Source organism: Ambystoma mexicanum, chromosome 2q (genome assembly GCF_040938575.1).
Source record: "Ambystoma mexicanum isolate Mex_15411 chromosome 2q, UKY_AmexF1_1, whole genome shotgun sequence".
Classification (NCBI taxonomy): Eukaryota; Metazoa; Chordata; class Amphibia; order Caudata; family Ambystomatidae; genus Ambystoma; species Ambystoma mexicanum.
Window position 1 is genome coordinate 222,244,779 of NC_090924.1, and position 12,870 is coordinate 222,257,648.

The following is a 12,870-nucleotide window of genomic DNA, read 5'->3' on the forward strand; positions in this document are numbered from 1 at the left end:
ATTTCGATTGCCAGACATTTCTCAGACTAGAGACATGTTTCCAAAATGAAGAAAATGCTTAGTAATAATAGAGTTGCAGCTGCATGGATCATTTGATAAGTATAAGTAAGAGAGGTAAACCTCCAGAAGACCTTGTGGCTACGGGCGGCTTCCTAGAATTGAGAAGTATAGCAGTGCATATGCACGTCTTCACAAATCATACACATGGAGATAGGGATACGTTACCTAACACTGAGAAACGTGCGTATGTAAGGGGAAAGGAACGGGTTCATGATACTCATATTTATAGGTGCCCAAAATGTCGTCAACAGAGTGAGCTGGGGTCATTATGTTCTAGTTTTGGAGAGGATGGGGTTAACAGTGCTTATAGTTATAGTTAAAGCTCTATAGTATGAAGCAAAAGCTTATGCACTAGTTTGTTGGGGATACAAGTACAAACCACCATTGTTTTAGTCTGGAAGAATTTCCTAGCAGAATAGGTTGTCAACTGTTAAGCCCCTCCTCCCCCAAAGAGTTTCTTTTGCAAAGTAAAGATTGTTTTTCAAGTAATTAAATGAAAAGAGAAAATTAAATAAGGTTACAAAATTGGGGGGCGAGGGTTAATGGTCGAGCAGCCTGTGCAGCATCAGCCATAATGGGAAACTCTCTGAACTAGGTCACATTTGAGGTTCTACAGAAAATCTCTCTCTCCAAGAAGCTGAAAGGGGAATACTATAGCTGTCTCAAGGCCCTAGTCCTACATTACTCATGTATAAAACTCCCATACGGTGTCAATTGATGGCTTAGGTGAAAGGATTTAGGTTTCCTCGTTGATATTGAACACATTCCGTGAATCCACAAAGCACTGGGACATGCAAATAAGGACGATGTTTGTGCAGCAATACCAGTCACACAAATACCATTCAACAAACTCACAAAATAAAAAAAAAGCAGACAGCGCCTTACTTGTAGTGAAGAATCTCCTGTGCTCCAGCTGCCAACTGAAATCTTGTGAGCCAACTTGGAAGATAATGTTGTGATCAGCTTTGAGGAAAAAAGTAGGTCTACTATTCGAAACAACGTCAACACTACTCAAGGGATCTCAAGTAAGGCTGTGTGAAGTTGCAGGACTCCGTTTGTGCACACTTTTGGAATTTTGCCACAAAACTTTACAAACCTCACAAAGTTGAGAAGCCTTCCACTGCCACAGCGTGCAAATAAGGTTTTCCTGTGTTATAAGCATGCAAACTTGACTGCAATAAATGGTACTTTAGATGTGAAACATGTTTCCCTCCACTAACAGCTGTACCCAAAGAACACATTCTGCTATTCATACCCACTGAATGGGCAAAGTGGGTGCAGAGGAACACTCCAAAAAAAATTTGTAAAACACTGTTTGGTGAATGTATTTCTCACAAACCAATCATTTTCAGTTCAAAGGGGATGATAGAGATCAGCATGCCATGCACTGCAGACAGCAAGCAGGCTAGACAATGTATCACTTCCATTTACTGCTTTTCTATCTTGGCCGGCCTAGGAATGGGATTAAATACATAATTGTGATGCACAGTATCTTGGACTGCTGTATGATCATCACATTTATTCATTTTAAAACACATGTAATTACTGATTACATGTATCACAACTTACCTATTAATTATTGGTGAATTATTTTTGGGATAGATGGCGTTGGTGGAGGAGACTGGGCAATAAAATGATTGATTTAATTAATGTTATCGTGCCGTCACAATGTGTGATTTGTTTGTCGGTTCACAGGATACAGAGGGAGAGGTGCAATGGCAGACATGGCCTACTGGAGGCAATGGGAACGGAGAGAAGGTGCATTGGAGCTGCTGGAACTGGAAGCCATTGTGTTTATTCAGCCATTTCTTTTTTCAGTGTGCCAGTTTGTTTCTGATTTGGGTTGGTGGGGGAGAGCTGGTGGCTCAGAATCAAAGTCCAAAATTATTTTAATAGTCTTAGAAGGTGCATAACAATTAAACATATATTATACATTTCTCATATCATTTTGTAAACTAAGTGAAAGAAACGAGACCACCAACATTTTATTTTAACCCTGCAAGATTCTAGAAATGTAAAAACTATTACATATCTAAAGTTTAATATTTCATCGTTTTTGTAATTTGTATCTCAAGGAACTTGTGCACTTAAAGTAAACAAATGATATTGCGTTTTCATGTATTGATAATTATTCACTACTTATTGGTTTATTATTGTTTTGAAAATATGTTGACACATATTAATTTTCTTTTTTATTGCTAATTTTGTATTTTTGAAATATTAATATGTGTATTCAAATTGATGTAGTATTTCTCATCAGCATGTTTTGTCACTTGGGAATTTTTTATTAATTAATTTACCTGGAATAATAATATTGCTGACCAATATTTTCTTTTCTCTGTTTCTCATTTTGGTATTGTTAATGAATGTGTACATGGTTTGCATTAACCTCCATTATTTTTGGTCTCATCAGTATTACAATTTTTGTCAGTATGGGATTTTTAATGAATTGCTACAATATTGTTTTCATCTTGATTATTATCATTTCTGATTCATATTAATTTTCTGTTGCTAGAGTATTGTTCATGAATTACTTTTGATATTCCTTAATTAATTTTTATTAGTATTACATATCTTTGGCACCATGGTCTTTCACATGATTAAAACAAGTGTTTTATTCACCTAGGTCATTATTATTTATTGATAATATTATTTATTCTTAACTTTTCATTTTTCATGAACTATTACATTGTTTTATTCACCTTGAATATTATTCGTGATCAATAATTATTTATTTGTATCACTAGGCTTTCTTTCAAGAATTACTTCTATTTTTGCACTCACCATGATTATTATTCTTTGTGATGCATTATTATTCTTTGGTAGTATTCCGGAGTTACTGCCATTTGTATTCCTCTTGCCTATTACTCAATCTTATCAATGTTTTTTGACAAAGGTACATGAGTTACATTTTTTTATTCAGCTTAAATATGATAATTTCTGACCATATTAACTTTTTGGCACTGTGTTTTTTTCTTCAAATGGATTACTTATTGTGGCAATAAGCCAGGAGACCGTGGGCCAATACCGCCCCAGGTAATGCCCCTGGGGCCATAGTTACAGGCCCGAGCGTAGCGAGTGCCTTAACGAAGCCCCAGGGGCATTACTGCAGGGTGGTAGTGGCCTGCCGTCGAGGGGCTTATAGCCATTTGTACCCTGGCCCGTTAGACCGGGGTACTAATAGTATTTTTTTCTGTTCTGAAATGCTGCGGAACATAGGGAGCAGACGTGCTGGGAACAGAAGTGTTCCCAGCATGTTCGCTCCTGAGAAAAGAAGAAAAAAGAAGGTAAGTGGTGTTGGAAGGGTGGGGAGGGGATAGTTTGGAGGGGAGGGGGAAGAGGAAAAAAAACTTACCTGAGCCCCCGGCGGGGGATGAAGGCAGCCTCAAGTCTTGGGGAGGCTCGGAGCAGGGATTGCCCCGATTCGAGCCTGTTCATTGGCTAAGGCTGCCACGCACCCCCCGCCGGGAACAAACGCAGGTACGTAGGTGCGTCCACGGGATTACACCGTGGTATGGCTCGGAGACGACCCAATCACGTTACGTGTATCGCGTGGACACACCCACGCTGGGTACTAATTGTAATTAATTGGCACACTTATGGGCTGGATTGGCACAAGATTATGTAATGATTTCCACATCAAAAGTGAAAAAGAACAAAAATAATACTGTTCCAGTTTATGCCAAAGTAGAGGACACATTCCAAGAAATTGGCGCAATCAGTACTTTTTCCATTTTGACTTTCAAAGGTATATGTAATGATTTTATAAACACATTTAAGTAGAATATGAATAATATAACTTCCTGCACATTTGCATTTTCCTAACAAACCTTGAATACTGTAAATGCAAACAACTGCATGCACACTGGTATATATTTTCTCTTTCATGGAGGCAGACCAATCAATCAATCAAGCAATTCCAATTCCTGAGAGGTCGCACTGTGCACAAAAGTCCACCAATGAAACAAGCCGAAGCAACCAAGAAAAAAATCCCACCCCCAAGAACACCGGCAGTGTGACTCAGCCTGGCATGAAAACCTCCCAAATCTTCCGAAAACCACAGAAGTCACCCACTAGTACCGAAACTGGTGGTGAGCAAGGAAACGCTGCTGACGCTGATCCCAAGGTATCATCTGATTTGAACTGTGGGGGGGAAAGAAAGTGACTGTTGCTGTAATGAGTTCCAGATGTGGTCACATGGAAGAGAATTTCCATTTTTTCATATGAAACTGAGGTACGGTAGTGAAAGTGAGGATAATGCGTCCTCACTGTTTCCTCTTTCAGCTGATATGATCATGCAAGTGGTCCATCCCGGGCCCCTGCATGCCCTGGTAAAAGGAATATGGAAGAATTGTTGAAACACTGTAGTGATGACGTTGATGGTGGTGCTGTTATCCGCACCGTCACCTTTTGATCAGAAGAAAGACAATCTTTGGTGGTGAAGTAGATTTATAAGGGAAGGGACCAGAGCTGGAAGAAAGCAATACGTCCCAGCTGTGATCCCAGAGAATGTGACTCCTTCAGCAGAAGTTGGGAATGGTGTTGCACGTGTGAGTAAGGCCAAGAGCTGCCAGTGCTCACCACCACCACCCCATTCAGGCAATGATGATGATGATGACAGTGACACACACTGAGCACCTGCAGGCACTTGTGAAAGGAAGATGCAAACATCAATGGCACCCACTAGCGATGAAGATGATAATGGCACTGCTATGTGACCTGGACATGCATGTGTAGGTGCAACTGAGGAGCAACAGAAGGACAGCACAAAGCACGCAGCATCTGTACTACCCATCACTGTTCTTGACATACAGGTACAAGTGGAAGCGCAGTGGCAGAAATAGGCAGCAGCCTAACACCTCTATGGGCCAAGGGTTCCACTAGGGAATTTGCAAGTACAACCACCGAATTAGGAAGCTGTCACTGACTTTTACAGTGTGAAAAACCCATATCAGGTTCCTCGGAATGTTGTACTATTACAAGGCTACATTGCAATCTGCACATTGTGTAATAAAATACATGCACAATGTGGAAAGTCAGACACATGCTGTGGCACCCGTGGTTTGTGTAGTCACTTAAAAAAACAATATTTGAAGGAACCTACGTGCTGATCAGGACGAGAACGCGAGTGGGCTGACTGCTGGAACGTCTTCTGAAGGGATAGTGCTTATGGCTGTGGGCGGAGAGGATGATGGCAAAGGAGCTGTTGGGGCACATCCTTAAAAGCCGAACAGGGAATCAAGCCCCATGCTCCAGCTCATTCTCAGGCATCCCTTAGTGAGCCAGGCACCCCTGCTGTCAAGTCTGTCAGCACACTTTCACATTCTAGTCTTGAACAAAACAACATCAATACTCTTTTACCCAAAGCTACAAAGTGCCAAACACACCATCCTCTCAGACATTATTAGAATGGGAATCAGGCCAAACCTTTAGCAGTTCAACGTGTGCCCTATTCTTTGGATGACACTGAAAAATGACAAGCATTTTCAAAGGCATTGGGCCTCATTACGACCCAGGCGCTAATGGGTTAACAGCGCGGTAAAAGGCTTCGGCGCGTTAACCTATTAGCGCCTAATTACGAGGTCCCTTTGCGGGACCCGACCTTAACGGCTGGTTTTACCAGCCGTTAAAGTAGGGACCCGCAAAGGGACCATGGTTCTAATAACGGTACCGCAATTTGCGGCACCGTACTTAGCGCCTTCCCCATTCCCATTGAGCCCTATGGGGCAAAAATGGGAATGGGGAAGGGCCATGGAGGAAGGGGGAATTACCACCCCGCCAACCTTGTAATGGTGTGGTAATTCCCCCTTTCTCCATGGCGGAGTCGGTAATTTACCGGCATGGATCATGGTGCTAATAGCACCATGGTCTTCCGCCAGGGTGGGCCTCATTACGACTCTGGCGTTGGACCAGGGTGCTAATAGCACCATGGGCAATGCCGGTAACTTACCGACTCCGCCATGGCGGAATGGGGAATTACCGCCCCATTCCGAGGTTGGCGGGGCGGTAATTCCCCATGCCGCCATGGCCCTTCCCCATTCCCATTTTTGCCCCAGAGGGCTCAATGGGAATGGGGAAGGCGGCAAGTATGGTGCCGCAAATTGCAGCACCGTACTTAGCACCAAGGTCCCTTGCAGGTTGGTTTTTAACGCCTGCAAAAAGCAGGCGTTAAAGTCTCCAACCCGCAAAGGGACCTCGTAATCAGGCACTAAGGGATTACCGGTACGGGTACCCTTACCAGTACCGGTAATCCCTTAGCGCCAGGGTCGTAATGAGGCCCAATGGGCTTCATTACACAGATGGCGGAGAACCATGGCGCTATTAGCGCCATGGTTCATGCCGGTAAAATACTGGCACCGCCTTGGCGGAAAGGGGAATTACCGCCCCATTCCAAGGTTGGCGGGGCGGTAATTCCCCCTTCCACCATTGCCCTTCCCCATTCCCATTTTTGCCCCATAGGGCATAATGGGAATGGGGAAGGCGCTAATTACGGTACCGCAAATTGCGGCACCGTACTTAGCTCCCTGGGTCCCTTTGCGGGTTGGTTTTTAACACCTGCAAAAAGCAGGCGTTAAATTCCCCAACCCGCAAAGGGACCTCGTAGTAAGGCGGTAAGGATTTACCTGTACCGGTAAAATACCGGTACCGGTAAATCCTTACCGCCATCCGTGTAATGAGGCCCAATATGTGTGCCACAACATATTGGGCCTTTTTTATGGAACTGTACACTGGCTACTCAAATACCATAACTTCATCTGCCATACTGCAAAACCTCACCAGCAAGCCATTCTTTCCGTGTTTGGCATGGAGAGGGAGCACACATCCTGGCAGCATTCAAGGCCAAGGTTTTGGGATGCCTTAAAGCAAAATAATTGACTGTTGTTGTTTCTTTTGTCAGGGACAACGGTCATAACATCCTTATGCAATGGTGGTGGTTACTACTGCGGTGCACCCTGTTTTGTGCACTGCATGGACCTCATTTTGCAGGACTTCTTGAAAAATGACAGAGAGGCCGCTCATGCAATGGCCATATATCACAGGGTTTGTGGCAATTTCAATCCTCCTGTCAAATCCCAGAAGATGCTGAGAAGTGTGCAAAGCACCCCTTGCCCAGCTCTGCCTCATGTAGGAGATTCCCAAACGATGGAATTCAACCCTACGCCTTCCAAAACTTCTTCAAAACTTCTTTCAACAGCTCACAATTATCAACCAGTATGAGATGAAAAACAAAGTTGAAGGTTGGAGATGAATGACTTGCACTCCCAAGTAATCGAATTTCATGAACTGGCTCATCCAGCTCCTTTCTCCTTTCTTTTAAATATGCCATATAGGTTTTCAGAAATGATAACACTACCATCAGTGATGTGACCCCTGAGGCAGGACATTAGGAAAGAAGAGGATTTTGAAGCCCTGGCTGTGGTCAATGGCATACGCCAGCACTTAGGAATAAATGCTAGGAATGAGCACAGGCATAGCTCACTCTAATGATTTCACATGTGCAATGTTAAACCCATAGTACAGATTTGTATTATCTGCTTTATTGTTGGAGGGTGATATATGGCAGAATACAAGACATGAATCCTGGACTGAATAGTGCCCTTGAGAGGGAGAGGTCTCACTAGAAGCATCCCAGGAAAGGAACTGGAGAAATACTATCTTCTTCCACCTACCACCACCATCACCCCCACCCCACTTCTACCACCACACTCAAACAGTAATGGAAACCACCAGCCTCTCCATTGTTACCTCCAGCTGATACCCACGAGCACAGCACCACAAGTTCAAGTCCATCTTCTTCTACAGGAGCTTTCCAAGCTCTGCCAAAAGCCAAAAGCAAAGAGTCCTTTATCGGCCCAATTCAAGACTCATCTAAAATGACAACTGTGTCTATCAAGAAGGACAGCAGAGGACACACTGAAGAACGATTTCTTAGGTAATGTGCTGTTGACCAACCTCTGCTGTATCTGCACAGAATAATGAAGCGGTGGCCAACAGTAAGCAGGCTGGCATTCAAATGTCCAGTGCACCTGGCATCATTGTCCAATCTCCGTGGGATTTCAGTGCATCCGGGGCTGACAAAGCATCTCCTACCATGCACTATCCTAGGTGGTTAGGATTTGAGCCGAACACATCTAGGAGACCTTTCATTGGTTCCTGCTCCTGATCACTCAGATGATGACAATGCAGAGTATGGCACCATCTTCCCCTGGTGCTGCTTGGGTCTGCAGCAACACCTGGCCCCAGAAAGTACAAGGTATGGCAAACACTGATGCCATTTTCACATTTATAGTTATTCAACCAAGATGTGTGAGCTATTCCTGCCCCAGAAATGATAGATACATATATATATTTCACCTTCTAAGATATGCTTGATTAGCTCATGGCAATACAGATAGGTACTCTCTCTACATGCATGCTACGTTGAGCAGTGGTCACTAGAGGCTGCTGTCTCATCATAAGGTACAGTAGAAGTACCCATGCAAACTTCCTTTGCTGTGGGGACTTCCCTGTGCTGTTGGAAAGTCCTGGATGAGTCTTCTGATTTCCATCTGACAAAAGGAAAGTGGTATAGGTATATTTAAAATATGGTGTAATAGGGGATAGTTGAGTACACTGTGTCATTTAGTAAATAGTATACTAAGAAAATGAGAAAAGATTACCCCTCTCGCTACTGGTCAGTAAAATTAGGCTTGGTGGTGCTTTTACAGAAGCAACATGTTAAATCAGCAAAATGTCATGCATAGAGAGAACACCTCAAGGAACCAAACATCCAAGTCAATTGGCTATAAAAAGATTGTGATTTATTAATAATTCAATACACTATACAATATCAAAACAGACAAGCACAGGACACAGCAATTCAATGTGTCAGTTAAAAATATATATAATTCATACAGGGGTCAGTATAACTCAATTCACAAGAGCTCTTAACAAATTGGAGGTCTATTAGATAGTCGACATGTTTCGGCCTTTTCCAATTTCATTAGACACTATCTACTACACACTTTATTATTCATTATTATTACAGGCCTTCTTCAGGACTAACTGATTTCTTCGGTCAAGTACTAATACGTTCTTGTATACTCATATCCCACTCCCCTTTCTTAGTATATTCCTATCCTCGTCCCTTTTCGAGAAATAGATCCCCTTTAAAAAAACTGGGAGGTTACCTAATGATAGGTAATTTAGTAAATAGGACGGGTTGGCATTTATAGTTGATTTTAATTAATAGTCAAAGTTTAGTTAGTTTAGAGTTTACATTTAGTTTAGAGTGCCTAGAGTTTAGAATGTGTTTAAGTACGTTAAAATGTAAGTGAGACACTGCTTTTACAATGAACCTGTTCTCAGTTACTTCTCTTCTGCATGCTGTTGGGAGCCTGAGTTTTACAACCTTCAGCACCTGTATGCCCAAGCTTGTAAATAGGTCTGTTTCCTGGCATAACACATTGCCTCACCATTGATGTTCTTTTTCGTGGTGTATTTGACTCCAATGTTCACCTGTACATTGAAAACTACCTTGACACACAATGCCTTCATTATTAAGAAGGGGCATGCCCTCTCACACAACTCCAGGGTATGTGGCCTGTGTATTGCCATGTAGCTTCTTAAGCAGGCCCCCTACACCTCATTGAGTTTTGTGTTCTGACCAGAGGCCATCTGCCAAACCACAAACACCCAAAGATAGTGACCATGACAACACAGTGGTGAGACTTATCCCAAGGTTGTGTGTGTTGTGCACATACCCTGACATTTGCTTCTGCCTCCGTAATGCACACTATACATGAAAACACGTGTGCATTAAACGCTTTTTGTGTTTTGTTTATTACTGAATGTTCTTTAGTCAGTAAAAAAAGACGCAAATGTTTTTATAGTTGTTATATGTGTTCTGCTGAATGAAATTTAGAGTGTAATTAACTAACATAGAAAAAGGGGCTATGCTTCTCAATTCCTCAACCCAAATGCATTGTTGTGAACTTCTTCATACGCATGCATGTGTAAGATGATTTATAGCTACTAAGAAAGCTGACATGAAATGTATACTGCTGGATGAATGGAGTAGGCAAACAACCGACAGTCAGTATAGGCTGAAAAAACACAGAAAACTTCTAAATCTTGTGTAGCTGCACAATTGGGAACTTGAGAAAATCTCAAAAGCAGAACGAATGTGTGAAATATGCTGTCTAATCAGTAGAACATTCTATTTAGAAAGTACTGGTGGCATCAAACTAAATGCATTTCCTAAGTGTAATTATTAACAGAATCTGTTGGAACTATCAGCAGGGGAAGGAAGGCTTATCCACATCATCTGATCTTGCTTATAAGTGACACCCATTTGGAGTGAGGAGGTCGATACAGTACATTTTGTTATGAGCCAGATAAAGCCTGAGGTGTGAGGGCACTGCCACCTATTTAACCAGCCCTTCTCTCTCACAGGATGTTTGGGTTTTGAGCAATTACATGTGCTAAAAAGTCAATACACAGCTGGAAAAAACTGAGGCATTCTATGTGTGAGACCGAACTCGCTGAACTCATAGGCCTGGAAAACTAACAGAAAGCCTAATTTAGGATGGATGGTAACCTGAAGAGAATTATTGAGATTGTGACTTAAATCCATTAATGTGTACTCTATCCCCTGATATTTGTTCTACTCCTAACGGGGACAAGGCAGATCTTTAAAGAAAATGCCTGCATCCCTGTAGCGATACGTTCTCACCCCCAGGATACAATAAATAATTATTCAATTGGTTCCTTTTAATTTGTCTGCATAAGCTTCCAAAATGTTTTTTTTATGATTTGTAAAATTATATGTGGGGTCCTGCAGAAAACAATGCTGGAACTACCGGCTCTGGCATATTTTCCAGAACGGCTCACTCCGAGTCTGCCGGTAGGGGCAGTGAACTACCAGCAGGCCTGACCTCCTGGGCATTCGGACCCCTACCGGCAGAGAAATGACGGAATCGCCGGCACTGTTAACAACGGTGCCAGTGATTCAGTAGTTCCCATTCCATGGAGTCCTATATGACTCCATGGATGGCGTCCTATATGACTCCATGGAATCGGGAATTCCCCCCATTGCTGGCACCCGTAATATCCCGGTAACACTGGGATATTGGTCACCGGTAACGGTACGGTTGAGTTTACAGGTAAGACACCGGTAGTACAGGCGGGTTACCGGCAAACTCGTGATGAGGGTCTATGTCTATGGCAATGGGAGGAATATTTTTAAAGTGTTTATTAACAATTGCAAAATTACTTTCAGTGTCAAGGGGTCAGGGGAGGAAATGACCGTGTATGTCTGGGCAATTGTTATAAAAGCAGCTTGCCCCGCTAGAAACAGTATTTGAGATATATCTGATGGGTAATTAAAAAAGAAAATAATGGCAGCATACCTGCTTTGGTCTGTCAGTTTAAAAATGAAGCCTGGATCCATAGGAGCTGTTTTGTTTCTATTTTCAGCATGGACCATGGGGCTCATCAGAAATAATACCACTAATTATGTACCTTCCTGCAGGTGCCCACCATACCGTCAAGGACCTTCGGTATGAATGTAAACATATTCTGTTGGCATTTTTTAACATGTACATTTAAAAAGCCATTCCAATCGGCTTTGCCAATGCCTGTTTATTGTGTTGCTTGTTTTAATCACAGTGTTTCTGTGATTGTTGATCTTTGTTGCCTGTTGTTTTTATGTTGGATTGGAAGTTAAAGGATGTGCCGTAGAGTTCCCACAAGGTTGTCTGAAAAGTGTCATAAGCAGGGCCCACTTTGACATGGGCGAGCTAGTCATCCGCCCAGGGCACAGATCCACACGGAGCTCAAGGAACATAAGCAAACATGAATCTAATGAGAACTGCATCCTTTCTGGAGTTCACATCATTTGTCTCTCCTCTAAGCTACTGAAGGATTATGAGAAAGACGAAGGGATGCCATTCTTCTACACACCGAGTGCGTCAAGAAGAGTGAGTCCCAAAAGAAGTAGCTACTGCACTGGTCTGAGCTAGCTGTGCGATCTCTGAACCAGGGAGGACAGACGTTGCTTACATTTCATCAGTGTGGGGAGCTGCGGGCACCTTCGAAGTAAATCCAGGTATGTGTGGCGGTTGGGGCAGGGATGAGGGGCAACACTGGCATATGTGAATACAGCAATTTACATATTATGAGTATACCTGGCTGGGGAGGATAGCTCAGGTGCTCGGGAGGATAGCTCAGGGGCAACGTGCTTGCCTTGGAAGCAAGACAACACGGAGCAACACAGGTTCGATCCACGGGTCCGCGCTTAGAAACCTCTGGGTATTAAGCGCATTATAAATATCATATCATATCATATGAGGCATTCATTTGCATGCGATGGCATGTCTAGGGCATTTGATGACAACCTTTGGTTTATGAAAGCAGCACCGGAACATGGGAAGAGAAACATTACATTTGGTACTACATCATGCGTATGATGCATTATCTGGCATACAATGAAATTCCTGGGGCATTTGAGAATTCACATGGCAAAGGATTGCAGCACAGGGACTTTATGGATTCCCATTAATTAATCGAATCAGAAATGTCCGAAGGAGAAAAAAACAAAAGTTATTTTACCAAAAATGACTTCCGGTTTTCTGTACCCTGGATATTTCTGACAACCCACCCCTCACTTACCTGTGTGCGACACACCTCCCTGTGCGCCGCCGTCTCCTGCATCGCTTTGCAACGCCGGTTCCCTTCCCTTACTTGGATGGCAACCGGCGCTGCAGGGTCCTCTTTTCTTTTTTTTTCCTTATCTTTCTCCGAACGGGCGCAGGGGGCACCCCTGCAATC